Consider the following 17,341-nt stretch of genomic DNA (forward strand, 5'->3'; position numbering starts at 1 on the left):
GTCATAACCAAACTTGAAGAGATTCTTTATGTACTGATATACACCTTTTTGCTGTATGAGTTATAGTTCTTGAGCAAGGACGTATTTAGGGGGGAGGACCAGGTGACACGAACCCTCTCCCCCCCCCCGAAGGACTTACTAACTACAAAAATCAAATAATGAAATATTAAAAAAGCTAAAATTAAAGAGGCTAATTAAAATTAACTTGTTTAATCGAGGGTTATTTGTTTCCAAATAAATAATTTACTTTAAAATTTATTGGAAGGCGAGGATTATATTGGAATCATACGACTTTTTATGACAGTACCAAAGAAGATTGATTTTTTTATTTTTCAATGAATATTCGATTCTTTATCTATTTGACATTTATTTTCTTGTCAGGACATTTTTGTTTTCAAATTTTGCCCATGTTAACTATACGTAAGCTAGATAATGAATACGTGCTGTTATATCACTATTCTTAAACCATCTTATTGCCTATTCATGTAATAAAAATAAATTCAATAATTTGAATATCTTATTAATAATATTCTAATTAATTTAATATAATTATGATTTTAATTTAAACATTACTATTGTTATTATTATTATTATTATTATTATTATTATTATTATTATTATTATTATTATTATTATGAGACACTTTCTTCGGACACCCCGTAATATATTTCTAGGTACATGCCTGTTCGAATGCCCGGAGGGAATTATGAATCACCCTCTATAAAAATATTTAATGATTTACTTTTATATGAAAATACATAATAAATATGTATAACATATAATAATTTATCTATTATTATATATGTGTGAGTGAAAATTAAGATCTTCCTCCCCTCCCCCCCATTCTCCAATGATATCACATCCTGCTGAAGGGGACTGTGTTGCTTCCGTCCGAAATCTCCCTTAATCGTCGTTCATCTTATTGTAGCCAATAGCCTAAAGTGATAGGGAAGTGACACAAGATTAAAATACCGTGTGAAAAATGAAATTACCCTACGGCTATAAACAGAAATCAATCAAATCGTACGTAGTAGTTCATAAACTAGACTACAGATGACAGTAAGTGCCGAAAAACCGTGAAAATGCTTGTGGTGCCATCTGTTGGAAAACTATTTAACTTATAGCAGTATCCACATCCTGTCTACATCAAGCGTTGCCACACGAAGAGAAATTTGCTTGTGTGCAGTATGTTACGTAAAGTATAACAATTGTAGGATCATTTTTGTTTTCTTTCGTACAATAATATATTCCCAAAGAAATCGAGCCATGATTAAAAATTATAATTAGGCATCGGAACAATCAAAAGACTAACTCCGCACGCATACCAATTCCCATATCCTTCTCATATTTTTGTAATATATTTATGTTTATTGATTTAGTTTATTTTACTTCGCGTTTTGTGCCTCTTGGCTAATTTGCGAAGATGGGGATGAGTGATGAAATGATGAAATTGATGAATGGACATTCACAAACAACCAAGCCCGACCGGGATTCGAACCCGGGACCCTTGGCGTCGCAGCGCGATGTGCTAACCACTCGGCCACAAGGTCGGGCTATATTTATGCAATTGTACAGTGGTCGGAAGTAGCGCGCTACTTGTAGCGTCGCTACTGTAGCTAGCTACAAAATTTGTAGTGAAGCTACATTTTGAAAATTGTGGTTGTAGCGGCAGCGAAGCTACAAAATTCCTACCTGCATTTTGAGGTAAATTTTAAATGTGGCAATAGCGTCAAAAATATTCACCAATAAGCCAGGGCTCGAAAAATTCCGGTCGCCAGGTCGCGACTGTGACTGCGACTGTGATGTTTTGCTGTAATATGTATGAAATTTTGATGATTCTAAGTTCAAATTGCAGTACATCGCACGTTAGCAATTTTTTAATTTTTTTTTATCAACGTTGTGAACATTCCATAGAGTCAGTAACAATTTCTTACCCTTTGTCCCCCAACACCCCATTTCGTGCTTTCTCAAATAATTTAACGTTGTTTTGAATACCGTGATGCTCAGCATCTTATACAGAGTGTTTCAAAAGTCGCACAACCCAAACTTTGGAAATGTATATCATGAAAACTGTAAGAGATATTTACACCGGGTTTTCTGCATTATAAAGCCTCTTACATTGAGACATTTTTCAACGCTTAAAATTATCAGTTCACTCCGTACAGAAAAGTATATAAATTAATAACTGACGGAAAGAAACATTCAATTTTTTCCAGAAATGAACTTCTGAGTAAGAAAAATATGTAAGAAATTATCGAAGGGTCACAATTAGACATTTGATGACTGATTTGTCTGTCATTTGCGACCATGGACATCCGCAGGATTTTTTCCAGGGAGGGGCAAGTAAGGTATTTTTTCCAGGGGGGGGCAAACAAGGCACATTTTCCCCAAAAATAGTGTTGTTCCCTAAAAAAAACATTGCTTAAATTTGAATTTATGGTGTTCATGCAATAATTAACACATATTATTGTGGCTAAAATGAAATTATAAGTGGGAAATACATAATTTTTGGTTGACTTTCACTTTCCAGGGGGGGCCACGGCCCCCCCCCCCTTGCCCCCCTTCCGGACGCCCATGTTTGCGACCAATATTGGTCATGTGCAACATTTGATGAATTTTTGACTGGCGATTTTATGGGTAAGTGAAAAGTGCCATTTTTGAGACATATCTTCTTAGCCTATTTTGTAACACAAGCAGGTCGAAATATTGTCAACAATCGGATGCAACATGTGTCTTAAGTATTGGCTATACATTTACGTTAAAAATCGTAAATCAAGATTTTGTGCCGAAATTGAACTCTTTGAGAGAATCGTAGACTGTCCCTGTTTACATTGAATTCTCTTCGCTCACTTTCGCCGCTACTGTGCCTGTTGTTTTCAATTGATTCAGAATGGCATATTCTTTGGAGCAGCGCGTGTGCATTGCTGAAGAGTATTTTACTACTCATTCTTACACTCATGTGCAAGAGGTTTTCTAATAAAAATGCCCTGCTTCTGCTGTACCTCACAAAGCAACTGTTTTAAAACCAGTCAAACACCAACAAATGATCCCACAAATTGTTAAGAGTTGGTATTTATTGTTGAGAATTAGTTCTCAGATGTTTTCAGCAAATTAACAATGTTTTTTTTTTTTTAAATAATGTAATTGCTTTTATTTAGATAAATGCTGACAAAAATTTATGAACCCAATGATAGCCTACAGGATTAGTTTAGTGCAGAAAACCCGGTGTAAATATCTCTTACGATTTTCACAGTGACGTGCGGTGACGTCGACACTTGGGGTAGCAATCAGTGGCGTGCTCAAGGGGGGAGGTTGGTGTGACTGATACCCCTCCCCCATTAGGGCTCAGTATTTCTAAAAATAGAACGTCATTAACAGGAAAAGATTGCAAAATTATGAATAAGTACTAAAAAAAGTACATGTAACCCCCACCCCTTTTGAAAATAAAAAAAGATTTGATTTGACTACTAAGGCAGAGATCCTGGGTTCGAATCTCGGCTTTTCCATGGGTATTCTTTGAGTGTGTCCCTTCATCAATTATATTGTATCATCTTCGCGATTAGCCAGAAGTGGCTGAAAAGCGAAGTAAAATAAACCAAATCAAGCAATCAATCAATGATTTGATTTTGATTTTTGTTACTTAGCGTCGCTTTTTTCTTCCATTTGGTTAATTGCGAATATGATACGATAAATTAATGAAGGGACAAACACAAAGAACACCCATGCCCAAGTTGGAGTTCGAACCCGGAACTCCTGATGTCCTAGCGCGCTGTGATAACCTCTCCCCCACGGTTGGTTCATTTGGTATTTTAAGTTCACTTTATGCACAGAAACAAAACAGGTAACAAAACACACTCTTTTGTAGTTTCTTCAATAATATTCATTTGGCTCCTTGAGTTCTGAGATACTTTTTTCATTTCAAATTATTCCATTATTCACTGCAGAGTACAACACAGGATCAAGAATGCACGCTCATCACGGGTTCGAATCCCGGCGTGGATTGTTCGAGGTCCCTTCATTAATATCATCACATCATCCTCATTTTCGCGATAACCAAATGTGGCAGGAAAGCGAAGTAAAATAAACCAAACCAACAACAATATGAATGTGCGTTCTCTTGCTCAAATAAATACATCCGTTGGAGGCCAAGAGATTAGTATATTTAAAAAAAAAAAAAACACTACTAAAACGAGAGCAAGAGAGAGCCTGAGCAAATATTTGTAATTTAATCATTATATATTCCATATTTGAAAAACAAAACAAAACAAACAACAAAAGAAAGAAAGAAAGCATAACATTATTGTCTGCACATAACACGTTCCCATTTCATAAACAATAAAACTACATCCCATATTATACATACATATTGTACAACGTGTAAAAGATTGTGTAAATACAGAGAACATAAGTACTGCAAAAAAATTTCCCTTTAGTTCCTTAGAGGATTTACAAAGGAATCGAATGGAAACCAATCCCCTATCTGTCCTATAGGAGGTAGACTGAGGGACCTGAAAGCACGGGCTTTCAACCATTGCAACGGGGGCGAGGGGGCAAGGGAGGTAGAGGCAGATATCTTCCCTTTTCCTTCGGAAACCCGAAGTCTAATAATGTTTCAAGAAGTTCAATTTTCGGCCATCAGATGGCGCCCCCACCTGATAGCTCTCTTTGTGCTGCCTCTAGTGGCAATTTTTCGTACTAGTCGACTTAGATATGGCGGCCAATATGGCCGCGAAGAGTCTAAAAATAACCCTTCCAGCTATTTGATCATGTTTTGGATCAACCTTATGTCTTCGATGTGCCAGAACTCAACAATAGCATCGAAAATAGTGTCACCCTAAGCCCATGAAATAATAATAGTTCAATTTTTGACAATCTGTATATGTACAGGGTTAGGCACGTATCCAAGAGGGGGCTTAGGGTCTCGAGCCCCCCCGAAAGTTTTCAGTTTACACTAGATAAAATGAGGTTTTTGGTTCCTTGTGGTGTGCAATAAAATAATGTGAGGATAATTTAAGGCCGTACTAAAGGCAATTTTGTGGTAGTTTTTCGATAACAGATGGCAGCACCGTTTGCCATGGCAACCGAGGGCCATGTTGCCAGATCTGCGCGTAAGTATAACCAAGGTAGATACATACAGGTTGGTCGATTAGGGTACTCGATGTGAGATGACGCCATATTGGTTAGAGGTGAGTTAGTGGATTAAAAAATAGTAGTAAATCAGGGAAATTGATAATCATGAGATTTTAATTATATGTTCTTCTTACAGAAATAAGCAATATATCATCAGTGGAAGGTAGTAATAGTCGAAATATTTAATATAGAATCCGTTGTTTTATATTAAGTATTTGTTTTAATATTTAGAACGCAGAGAAGAAATGCAATAATAAGTGTAGTTAAATATTAATATAAAATCCGTTGTTTTATGTTCAGTAGTTATTTTAATATTCAGAACGCAGAGAAGAAAATACAATAATAATAATAATAATAATAATAATAATAATAATAAATGTAGTTAATTCAAACACGAAACGGACCAAGTAAGGACAGTAATTGAAATGTTTGAAAACATTTTGTGAATTCGTTTGAAGCAAATGCTGCGTTGACTCAGGTACGTATCCAAAGGGGGGGCTCAGGGGGCTAGAGCTCCCCGAAAGTTTTCGTTTTACACTAGATAAAATGAGGCTTTTTGGTTTCTTGTGTATGTGAAATAAAATAATGTGACGGCTTCAATTTCCCAGTTGATCAGTACAACAGAATCTGTTAGTAATTCGAAAATGAAGAGGACTAGTGACACAATTTTCCGTAAACTACCGAAGTCTACTTCTAGTTCGTGTCCAAAGTTGAAGATATGGACGTCTGTGGAACTCTAGGAGATTCAGTGTAGTGCTAGTTCGGGGCATGAGCCGAAGAGATCGAAGGTCTAAAGTGAATATTTCAGGAGTACCGGATATTGGGGCGGTTTATTAAGACATAAATAAGTTGCACAGATCAACTGTAATTTTATTTGTGCCATAGCCAAATTTCGTGTATGCAGTCCGAGACTTTCGTGTGATAAAAAAGGACTTTTATTTAAGCCAACTGGATTCGACACACACTCAAACACTTAACCACTACAAAGGGACAGCCGAAAATTATATGAATGTCGAGAAGAGAAAGCAGAAAGATGTTGCATATGTAGATATTTTAACGGAATTTTCAGGCTCTGCCAGGACCCGAACATATTCTCGTTAGAAGCTAGGTGCACGTGGTGAAATGAATGCTGAGCACGAGAAGGTGAAATCAACGGACACGCGGGCCGTGTTCGAGAATCAAATAGTGCCGCGGTTGCGTGATAATTGAACTCTTACTTTGCAATACAGAAAATTGTGACGAATCGGGCAACTTGAAAATAATTGATAATGTTTGAGGAAATCGTTGACTAGAATTTTTGTAGAATCGTTGACCCCCGTTACCCTCTAGTAGTAGCATTACAAACGCTAGAATCAGTATAAAGAATTATTGTACATTTGAATGTTTCTTGCCGAACAAAAGGCAGACAGTATGTAGATGTGTCGTACAGTGGAGAGCATAGAAAGTTTTCATGGTTTACGTAGTAGTAACAGTTAACGTCGTTGTTAAATATATATGCATATTTTTCTGATCTTGGATTTTGGTACAATTTATTTAAGAATGTTTGCGTATGAATACACGCTGGTCGTGTGGCTAATTAAAGGGCTTGTTTGACGCATGGAGAGTTTGCCCCATTCTGTATACATGGGCTTAATTGTTAATCTTCGCATGCTTTACGATATATATTCTGTTGATATATGCAATAAATCGAACGTTGTTGTTAAAATTGACATTTTTGAAGTAACATATTTTTGCAATCTTTGCCTTGTCAACCATATGTAGATTGTAAGAAACATGCACTGAATAGTGAATAGCTTGCGTTTGTTGAACTAAAAGGGTGACGAACTAAACGTCACGTGGACGACCACTTGGGTTAATCGTGACGGCTCGACGGTGGATGGTGATCTAAAACAGCGCAAAAACTAGTGTGATTAATCTTTAAGTTTTTTTTATTATTATTATACACAGTGGGCATCAAGTTTAAATCTAAAGTTGTCGTTGGATATTGCAGCGGTACTTCTAGAGAGGGAAAAACGTTAATTTAACTACCTAAACAATGATCGCGATGGAGAAAGCATAAAAGTGCCATTCATTGCCGGACCCTTTATATACATATGAAAGTGTGGTTATTTTACAGGGCCTTTGCCTCGTGCTTCTCGCTTATTTTGCCCGTAAACTCCCGCACTATTAAGAGAGAAGTACGACGCAAATTAATAATTTGTAATCTCTAGAACGGGTTCCTTATTTACTTCTAGTTGCTGTTGCCATTAACACGCTTCCAGTTTAAATATTGTTGGCAACTGCAACCGACTCTAGTATGGCGTTACAGCTTTAACAAGACAATAAATATTGTGATTTTAAAATAATTAGCGTGTGAGATTGATTAATCTATCTCTGCTAGACTAGCTACTCCTCAGTGCACGTCACTGGATTTTCATGATATACATTTTCAAAGTTTGGATTTCGCGACTTTTGAAACATACTGTAGTATGCACAATTAGTAATAGGTGGTTTACTGGCGCCTGATTTTCGTAACTGGCGCCTAGTTTTGAAGAAAATTTTTCGGGCACTGCCAATAACGCTTACTTTTGCAGGAGGTTCATGAAGACAAAGTCTATTACATGGAAATACGGATAATGTACATTATAAATATCTTGATATTGTAGATGATAGATAGCTGCATAATTTATTTCATGAGTATCTGAATAATTCTAATATCCAGATGACTAACTGACATATATGAATATATTCCTGATGACAGCTACTTTTTTTTTAGCTGCATCGCTATTTTGGATAGCGACATCCCTCGTTTGCTGTACCGCTAGAAAAAAATGCTTCGTTTGCGTCACCCCCGGAACAAATCCTGTGGATATCCATGGTGTAAGAGATAGCAAAATATCAATAATTACTATGTAAATCACAACTTGCAGTGCAAACACGAGTGATCCATTTTCCACTACACCGACAAAGCAATAGTGCCAGCAATCAATGGCTCAGTACATAGGCGTAACTAGCGGGGCTCCGCCCCCCATCATCTGGACCAGACTCCCTTCCCCCGAGGAAGGTTCGGACAGTCCCTACATTCAAAGGTGGGAGGCTTGTGTGGGAGGGTCTAGCAAAATCAAGTTGTGACGAGTCAAATTCGTCACTACTTCGAGAATGAGAAATCTAGGAAATTCGTTCTATCTTCAATCTTTGTCTTGTGAAGCGCATCTGTTTCGCCTCGAAGTACAGACCAAGTACATTAATTCCCGTTAGTCCGTCATATTCGGGAACACAGCAGTTTTTGGTTGCGGTTCGAGAATTCTTCAACAAACCCTGCCTTGTGCACTACTAATCTCTCTCTAGGGACCCCCAAGGACAAAGGTACTTGCCATGCAGAAAAGCTACACGTGGGTCAGACAAAGTTCTTGGAAATTCAAGTTCCTCAGCTAATCTCCACTCCCGTTTCGAAATTTAGTATTGGTCATAGGACACAATCATTGTTTAGAGGCATGTTATAAAACTACACGTAGTAACTACAGAAAGGAGTTATGAAGTAGCAAGGTCCAACATGAATTTTCCATTATTGTAATGGTGCTCGTATGTCCTTAGGATAAACTAGCCAAAGTTGATAATGAAGGCATGCATTTCTTAAAGTGAGTACATTCATTAAGTATTTTTTTTTATGCCATAGCTTCGGTTGACATGATTTTTGCAAAGTGTACTCACATTTATGTGGCGAGCATCCTAGCACTCTAGCATGTTGGCTACTGAAAGGTTAGTGTCACTAGGGAAACTATGTAGCTACTGTGCAAACCCCAGTATGTTTTCTTAAATAGTATTTGAACATGAAAATGTAACAAAATTAATCCCACTGTGCATATTTGGAATGAAAGTACTAGTAGTATTTTTCTTGATATAATAGAGCATTTCTTTAATTTGGAGAAATTATTCACGTGTGTGTGTGTGTTTTATGTACATATCAAGACAGAAGAGATACAAATGCAAAGTTCGGCATGGGACTTGGACGTGGGAAGTGTAATGAATATGAAACTTCTCTGTTTAAGTCTTACATCAGCTGGCACAAAGATCATTGTGGCGAGGGAAAAAAGATCAACATTTCTTCATTCATGTAAAGTTATTTAGTAAATGGTGAGTATTTGGTTGTTAAATGAGCTGTTTTATGTAAGAAAATTGCATATATTATTTTTTATAACATTTGCAGATGATGTTAATATTGTATTTGCATTTTGGAAGTAGGAATATTAGTTTTCAATAGTAGGGTTTTCCATTCTTCCAAAATATGTTTTCACACTTTTCTTTCAGAGTGTAAAAAGCATATATACATAGGGTGATGCTGCACTTGTTACAATAAAGTATGAAATTTCACTTCAACTTATGATCAATGTGATGACAGTAAATTTGTGTTAAAGGCTGAACCTTTTTCTATCTAGACTGCCATAAGGTATGTGAATCGTGAACTGATTCCTGACAGTATTGAAATTTTTATTTTCAAATGGAGCGTTATTGCTGTATGCAGTCATTTTTTTCGTATATGGTAAACAAAATATTTATTATTGATCAGTGTAAAATTTTTAAATACAGTCCTGTATAGTCGAAGCATCAATCATCAGCAAAAACAAATATTTTCGCAAATGTAGATTAGTATGAAATAAAAATCATTCTGAATTCTTGTATACTTATGTCATTCTATTCTGAAGGAATTATTCTACGTCCAAGAAAAAAAATAATTAAGAAGGTACATTTTTGTATGTTGTAGAAAAATGTTTTAAAAGATGCTGTAAGCCCATAGTGTAATATTGCTCATGAATGACGGATGGAGACTCAACAGACAGGTGACTCTGGAAGGTTCTGCCATTGGCCGGGCTTCTGCGCTGGGCGAGCGAGAAGTTAAGCGTGGCAGATCCTTGCCGACTACGAGAGACTTCTGACGTACTGGACACTGGCTGGACAGGCTGAGTATATTGCATTACAGTCTATCGCCCTTTATAGGCCCTCATGGCCGGGTGTAATTTACCTAAAGTCCATTGATTTATTTTGAGTTCTTAAAAGTGCAAGAAAAGGAAATTGTTTTAGTTTAGATTTTTTTAGGTGGATTTCTCCGGGTCATGTTGGCTGTGGGGGGTTTTGGGCTGGGTTGCGATTTGCTCTGACTCGTGTAGCCTTTACTTACTGACTGCTGACTATCAAATGGGACAAATTAAACTAGGTTAACTGGGAGATAATCCATAGACATTTCTGTTGAATTAATTGTATTTGGAAAGTATAAGTACTAATATGTTTTGTAATAAATATTGGGTTAACGAATATTAAGTTCCAATTGTATACTTTAAGTACCTAATATATGATCATCCACTGCGCCGATAAGACAATCCTCTTCTCACTTCTTTGGTATTAAAGGGGAAACAAGAGACGTAGAGGATTATAATGCCCATCAAGGAAATTATATATTTATGGTCACAGTAATGGTGTAATTTCAGGAAGTTTCGGTATAGTGCTGGTCCCCAAAGAAACCTCACTTTACTTCAAAGAAAGTTCCGAAAGATCAGTTTTCCCCCTTACAACCATATATCAGGTCCACGTGGAGTCCAGTAAATCCTCCCCTGAAACCTTTTCCACCAATAGCGTCCGTCCAAGAAATGACAGCTCTCATCAACTCCACGTGGACTAAATGAGATGTTGCTAATTCAGTTTCTTTAGAGATTTTTGAACGCGAGGTTGCGATTATTTATCTTTGCTAGGTTGTGTTATTGTACTGTGCAATTTTTTTAATACAATATAAAGACCGTGGGAGTAAAACGTCGCAGTGAATGAATGGATGTCTAAACACTGCACGCAAAAGCGACAACAGCGCTTTGCCGAAAAACAGGTGGTGGCTCGAAACCAGAAACGGTTCCGGTCGGCTTCCTCTGGGGTTATGTCAAAGATGCCGAACTGCTGCTACGTTCAGGACTTGGGGTATAATAGAACGTTTTCCATATAATTTTCGTATACTTTTATTTGTGATAGAAATAAATTTTAACGCAATTAGTGGTGCTTGGCCGCTTCTACGCCTCCAAGTGAGCCGCAGTGTTGCCAACCCACCCAAAGCTAACCTACAAATAGGAGTTGGCAACACTGACTAGTCGCTTCACAAACCTTTTGATTTTTAAAAATGTTGCCATATGATATTTCAGAGGCGAAGCTAACCTACAAATAGGAGTTGACAGCGTAATATTTTGTAGCCTTCTAAGATGATACGATGAAGAGTTGGTGACGCTAACTGGCAATAGTGGTGGTGCTCTTGTTACAGTAGTATAAAATATCCTATTACTGGGACGAGAAAGTATGAACCCCCCCTCAGGCAGATTTGGCTACACTTAAAACTAGCTCAACATGCCCATATGAGTTTTTTGCTCAAGTGTGGCACCCTGTCTAATCCAAGATTTTTGTAAAAATGCCCTCGGGAATTTCCCGTGAAAGTTTGACCCCCTCAGATTGATTTGCCTACACTTATAAAAGGCACTTCTGTGAGATTGTTGTCCATAAATTTGTTAAAAATATGCCCCTCTTGATATTTTTTTTGGCTACACTTAAAACTAGGCCAAACGTATTAACACACACACACACACACACATATTTACTTCCGGTCCACTTCCGGTCCACTTCCGGTTATTTCTGTAGTAGATGGAAAATAGCGGAGCTGGATCGCCCGGGCGAGTCCTAGCCTTTTAAGCTGTATATTTTAAGGTACCTTCACGATAAAGAGATTTTGCATTACATATCAGCTAGTATTGTGAGAGTGGCTGAAGAGTGTGGGTATGTTGTTGCAGTGCTCCTCATATTTTTTAAAAAAACACAAAAATATTGCAGATTTGTATAAATTGAATTATAGGTTTGTTTGATTTAATATACAGAATTTTTTATTATTCATATCAAACATATTTCTAATATATTGAACAAAGGGTTTATATCTGCCCCAGTTTGTTATACATGACACATGGTATTAGGTTTTTGCTTTTCTAGGACATGCCTGTGTTGATATGTATTTGTGGTGGCTTAGTGCTTCTGTAGATTAATACTTATTCTATTCTATCAAAGCACACTGCTGAACCCAACTGATATTTTTTATTAAGTATAGAGTTTTGATTTGAACCCCAAGAAATTTTATATAATAAACATAACAAAGCCAAACATATTTACACACTAAGTATATACACTAAATATACAAAGCACACTGCTGAACCCAACTGATATTTTTTATTAAGCATAGAATTTTGATTTGAACCCCAAGAAATTTTATATAATAAACCAATAATAAAAATGCTAAATCAAAAATATTGTAATCAATGCAAAAAGAATATATCCAGCCCCAATTGGGCTAAGCATCAAAAGAATTGTAATCCAGACAAATGCAGAACTCCCACAAAAATATGCCCTAAATGCCATAGAAAATATAGCATGGAATATTTCACATATAAACATATAGATACTTGTTCTGCACAGTCATCAACATTGCCCCCACAACCATCTACATCTGGTCTGAAAAGGAAGCATGAAACACCTGTTAATGCTAGAGCAGCAAAGCAGCCACGCTATGAACCCATCCATAGCAGTTTTGCTGGCCAACTTAGGGATTACCGGATTGTATCAGAGCAAAAATGTGGTATTAAGAATTTTTTGAACAGTAAAAATCCTGATGTGCAGGCAATTCTAAATTCACAAAATGGCTCTTATAAGCTGTCCTTCAAATTGTTTACACAATATAAGAAATCAAATGGCACAAAATTTACACAGCCCCACATAACAGAAACTGTACCTGTATATTCAAATACAAATTCAGACAAAATAATAAGCAGTTTGATAGATCAATTAAATATTAAACACTCTGAATTTGCTGCAAAAGAATCAGGATGGAGCCTATGCGGATCTCCACACAAGCTTTATGTTAATATTTCTGAATTCAGCCCATTACAAGGATCTACATATGTGTCTTTACCTGACAATATCAAAAACAAAAAAGCCGTGGTTAATATAAAAAATAATGATGAGAAATGCTTTTTGTGGTGTATTTTAGCTTCTTTGTATCCAGTTTCAAGGCATCCTGAGCGAATAAGTTATTATAAACAACATGAAAATGATTTTGATGAAGCAATGGAGGGTTTAGAATATCCAATGTCTGTTCAGAATATTGATAAATTTGAAAAAAAGGCCAGGAATATCAATGGTAAACAATTATCTATTAATGTATTTATTTGTTCTACTGGCCGTGGCAATTGCTTGATAGCACCTCTCAGAATCAGTACATTTGATGATGATTCTGCTGTTCCGATTGATCTGCTCTTAATTGAAGGGGATGATACACACCATTATACTCTGATACATAATCTTGAAGCTTTAGTTAGAACACAACTAGACAAATCTAAGACAATATTCAAGTTGTGCAGAAGATGTTTGACTGTATTTGATGGTCAAAAAATAATAAATGGGGTTCGTGAAAAAAATGCAGAAATTGCTAAAAACAAGTTAATTGAACATTTAAAATACTGTGGGAATCATAAACCTGTTCATATGCTTATGCCTAACCCAAGTGAAAATGCCAAATTCAAAAAATTTGAAGCCTTGTTGGAACACCCAGCATATATAGTCTGTGATTTTGAATCAAATCTCAAAATTTGTAATTCTGTAGCCCAGATCCTGATGAATCTTCAAGTACATCATACCAGTTACATGAACCTTCTAGTTTTTATTATGTTGTTGTACAGGATGGTGTTGTTAGTAAAGAAGATTTATACATGGGAGCAGATGCCATCAAAAAATTTGCAGATAGAATAGAAAATGAGTGCCATGACATAGCATCTAATGTCTTATTAAAATCAAAACCTATGTTGCCTTTAACAGAGAAACAGATTGAAGATTTCAACAATGCAGAAAAATGCCCGGTATGTGATTCTGAATTTTCAGATACAAATATCAAGGTTCATCACCATTCTCATACAGATGGTAAATTCTTAATGGCCCTGTGTAATAGCTGTAATATTAAGATCCAGAGACCAAAATTTGTCCCTATATTTTGCCATGGTGCATCCAATTATGATTTTCATCATTTGATCAGGTACGAGGGGTTTGACAAGCAGAATTTAAATATTTTAGCTGAAAATAATGAAAAATATATTGCCATTAGCAAAATAATTAAAGTTAATGGTGTTCCTATTCACTTAAGATTTCTTGATTCATACAGAATTCTGTCTGCTAGCCTGGCTACACTGGCCACTCAATTATCTGATGATCAATTCAAAATCACATGTGCTTTGATTCCAAATCAGGACCTGAAATTAATTAGGCGGAAGGGTGTATATCCATATGATTATGTTACAGATTTTTCTAAATTTGATGAGTGTTCTCTGCCACCACAACAAGAGTTTTACAGCAAAATCAGAGCATCTGGAATCACTGATGAAGATTATCACCATGCCCAGTTGATGTGGAACAATTTAAAATGCCAGACATTTGGTGATTATCACAAGGCATATTTAAAACTTGATGTGACTCTCTTAGCTGATATACTGCAGGCATTCAGAAAATCTTCCATGGAAAATTATAAGCTGGATCCAATGTATTTTTACAGTGCTCCGGGCCTAGCATGGTCTGCAATGTTTTTAAACACTAAAATTCAATTGGATCTGATCCAGGATCAAGATATGTATCTGTTTATGGAACAATGTATAAGAGGAGGCATGGTGCAATGTTCTCAGAGATATGCCAGAGCAAATAACAAATATATTCCTGATTATGATCCAGCACTGCCATCAAATTATATACTGTATGTAGATGCCAACAGCCTCTATGGTTATGCTATGATGGATAAATTGCCATATGCAGGGCTTGAGTGGGTTGAAGATTTCAATATTGAAGATCTTAAGGATTTTGATGACAGTAACTATGGCCTGTTCTTAGAGATTGATCTGACAATTCCTGATGATTTACACAACACATTTTCTGATCTGCCCCCAATTCCCGAGGTTGAGTGCTCACCTGGCTCTAAACAAAAGAAATTGATGATGACTCTAGAGCCGAAACAGGATTATGTCATATATTACAAAAACCTCCAGTTCCTGATGAAACATGGTGTTCAAGTGACCAAAGTTGGAAAAGTTTTGAGGTTCAGGCACTCAAGATGGTTGAAACCATATATTGATACAAACACAGAGCTTCGAACATCTGCAATGAGCCAATTTGATAAGACCTTGTTTAAATTGATGGTTAATTCTGTGTATTGCAAAACAATTGAAAATGTCAGAAAACATATTGATGTTAAAATAATTACTGACCCCAGCCGGAGCAAAAAATTGATTGCAAAGCCCAACTTCAATTACAGAAGAATTTATGATGAGAATATGGCACTTTTCAACATGAAAAAAACAAAGATTAAGTTTGATAAGCCTATTTATGTAGGGGCTGTGATATTGGAATTGGCCAAATTACACATGTTAAAATTGTATTATGATGTGTTGAAGCCTTTTTATAAGGATCGTGTAAAACTGATGTACATGGACACAGATAGTTTTGTTCTTGATATTCAAACAGAAGATGTTTATCAAGATATAGCACAGCCTGAATTGTTTAAATATTTTGATACCACTGAACATTCAAAAATTAAACACCACAACAAAAAGGTGCCTGGCAAGTTAAAAAGATGAGACACTTGGTGATGTTATTGTGACATTTGCTGGGTTAAGGGCCAAGATGTACAGTTTTGAAACATGTAGTGGCGCTGTTGCCAAACAGGCCAAGGGCATTGGCAGAGTGACTGTCGACAAAGAGCTTGAATTTGAAGATTACAAAAACTGCCTCAAATCATGTAGCACAATCAGAACATCAGAATCCAGAATTCAGAGTGTGGATCACTTGTTGACTACAAATATTGTAAGAAAAGTGGCTCTGGACCCACATGATGACAAGAGATGCATTTTATCATGTGGCATACATACTCTACCATGGGGTCATTGTGATTTGAAAAGTGGTAATCAATGCCCAATTACAGAGCATGATTTGAAATAAATAAACATGCCTATGAACTTATTTGGGTTCAAAAAACAGGCTATTATGGACCTGCCAAAACCACAACCCTCTTCTGATATGATATCTAAACTAAGTGCTTTGTTAATTATTCATCTGAACAGCATACTTACAGATGTTGATGATGAAACCGGTAAAACATTGTACATATTTAACAATAATTTAAATTATTACCAATTACCTGTAGGTGGTCAATTGCAATTTATTACAACCCCTGAGGGTAATGTCAAGATTTCAGTAGGGAGAAATATTTATAGAATTAAGCACTCAAACATGGTTTCTGGCACTGTATATACTGTTTCTGCTGGTGACTGCTTATATATTGAGGTCCCTGGATCCTATGACAAGCTTATACCTTTTTTTATAGAATTAAGAATTAGATATTCAATAATAAATAACCACTAAAACAAAATGCCTAATGATATATTTGGCAACACAAGGCATGAAGATCACAGTGATGAGATTCTGATGCTTGATGTCAGAGTCAAGAAATTAAGAAGTGATTTACAAGCTTTACAAACCACACTCAATGCCAGTCTTCTACTAGAAATTACAAATTTGCAATCACAATGCATGGACCCTCTTCTTAAAATTGATTCTGAACTCAAATTGCTGCTTCAAAAATATACTGACCTGGCAACATTGGATAATTTTCAAAGTTTAGAAGAGGCTGTAACAGCTCTTCAAGCCAAATTTAAGACTCAGGCCACCAACTCTGAGCAATTGAAACAGCAATTGGAAGAGCAGATAAATAATGTCCAGGCACAGCTCCAAACAATTGTCAAAAGCATAAAATCACAAGAAGATTTTGATCTAGTGATTTCCACTCTAAAAGAACAGATTCAATCACTCCAAATACCTAATCTGGACCCTCTGAACAATGCCATAGCCGAGGTTAAAGAAAAAATTGAGACACTTGAAAATTTTATGAACAACTTGCCATCTTCTGATGCTTTGAGTGCAATAACTCGGAGTGTTGCCAACATCAAGCTGCAACTTGAAACATATGAAGATTTTGGAAAAATTCAAAGTACCATAACCCATCTTGAGGGTACAATAGCAGCAGTGCAAAGTGATTTGACAAATGTACAAGAATCCCGATTGCCTGGTATTGTAGATACCCTTGCCAGTGTCCAGCAACAGATCACAAAGCTTGAAAACCTCAACACTG

Source organism: Lepisma saccharinum, chromosome 4 (assembly GCF_977018435.1).
Source record: "Lepisma saccharinum chromosome 4, izLepSacc3.1, whole genome shotgun sequence".
NCBI classification, from domain to species: Eukaryota; Metazoa; Arthropoda; class Insecta; order Zygentoma; family Lepismatidae; genus Lepisma; species Lepisma saccharinum.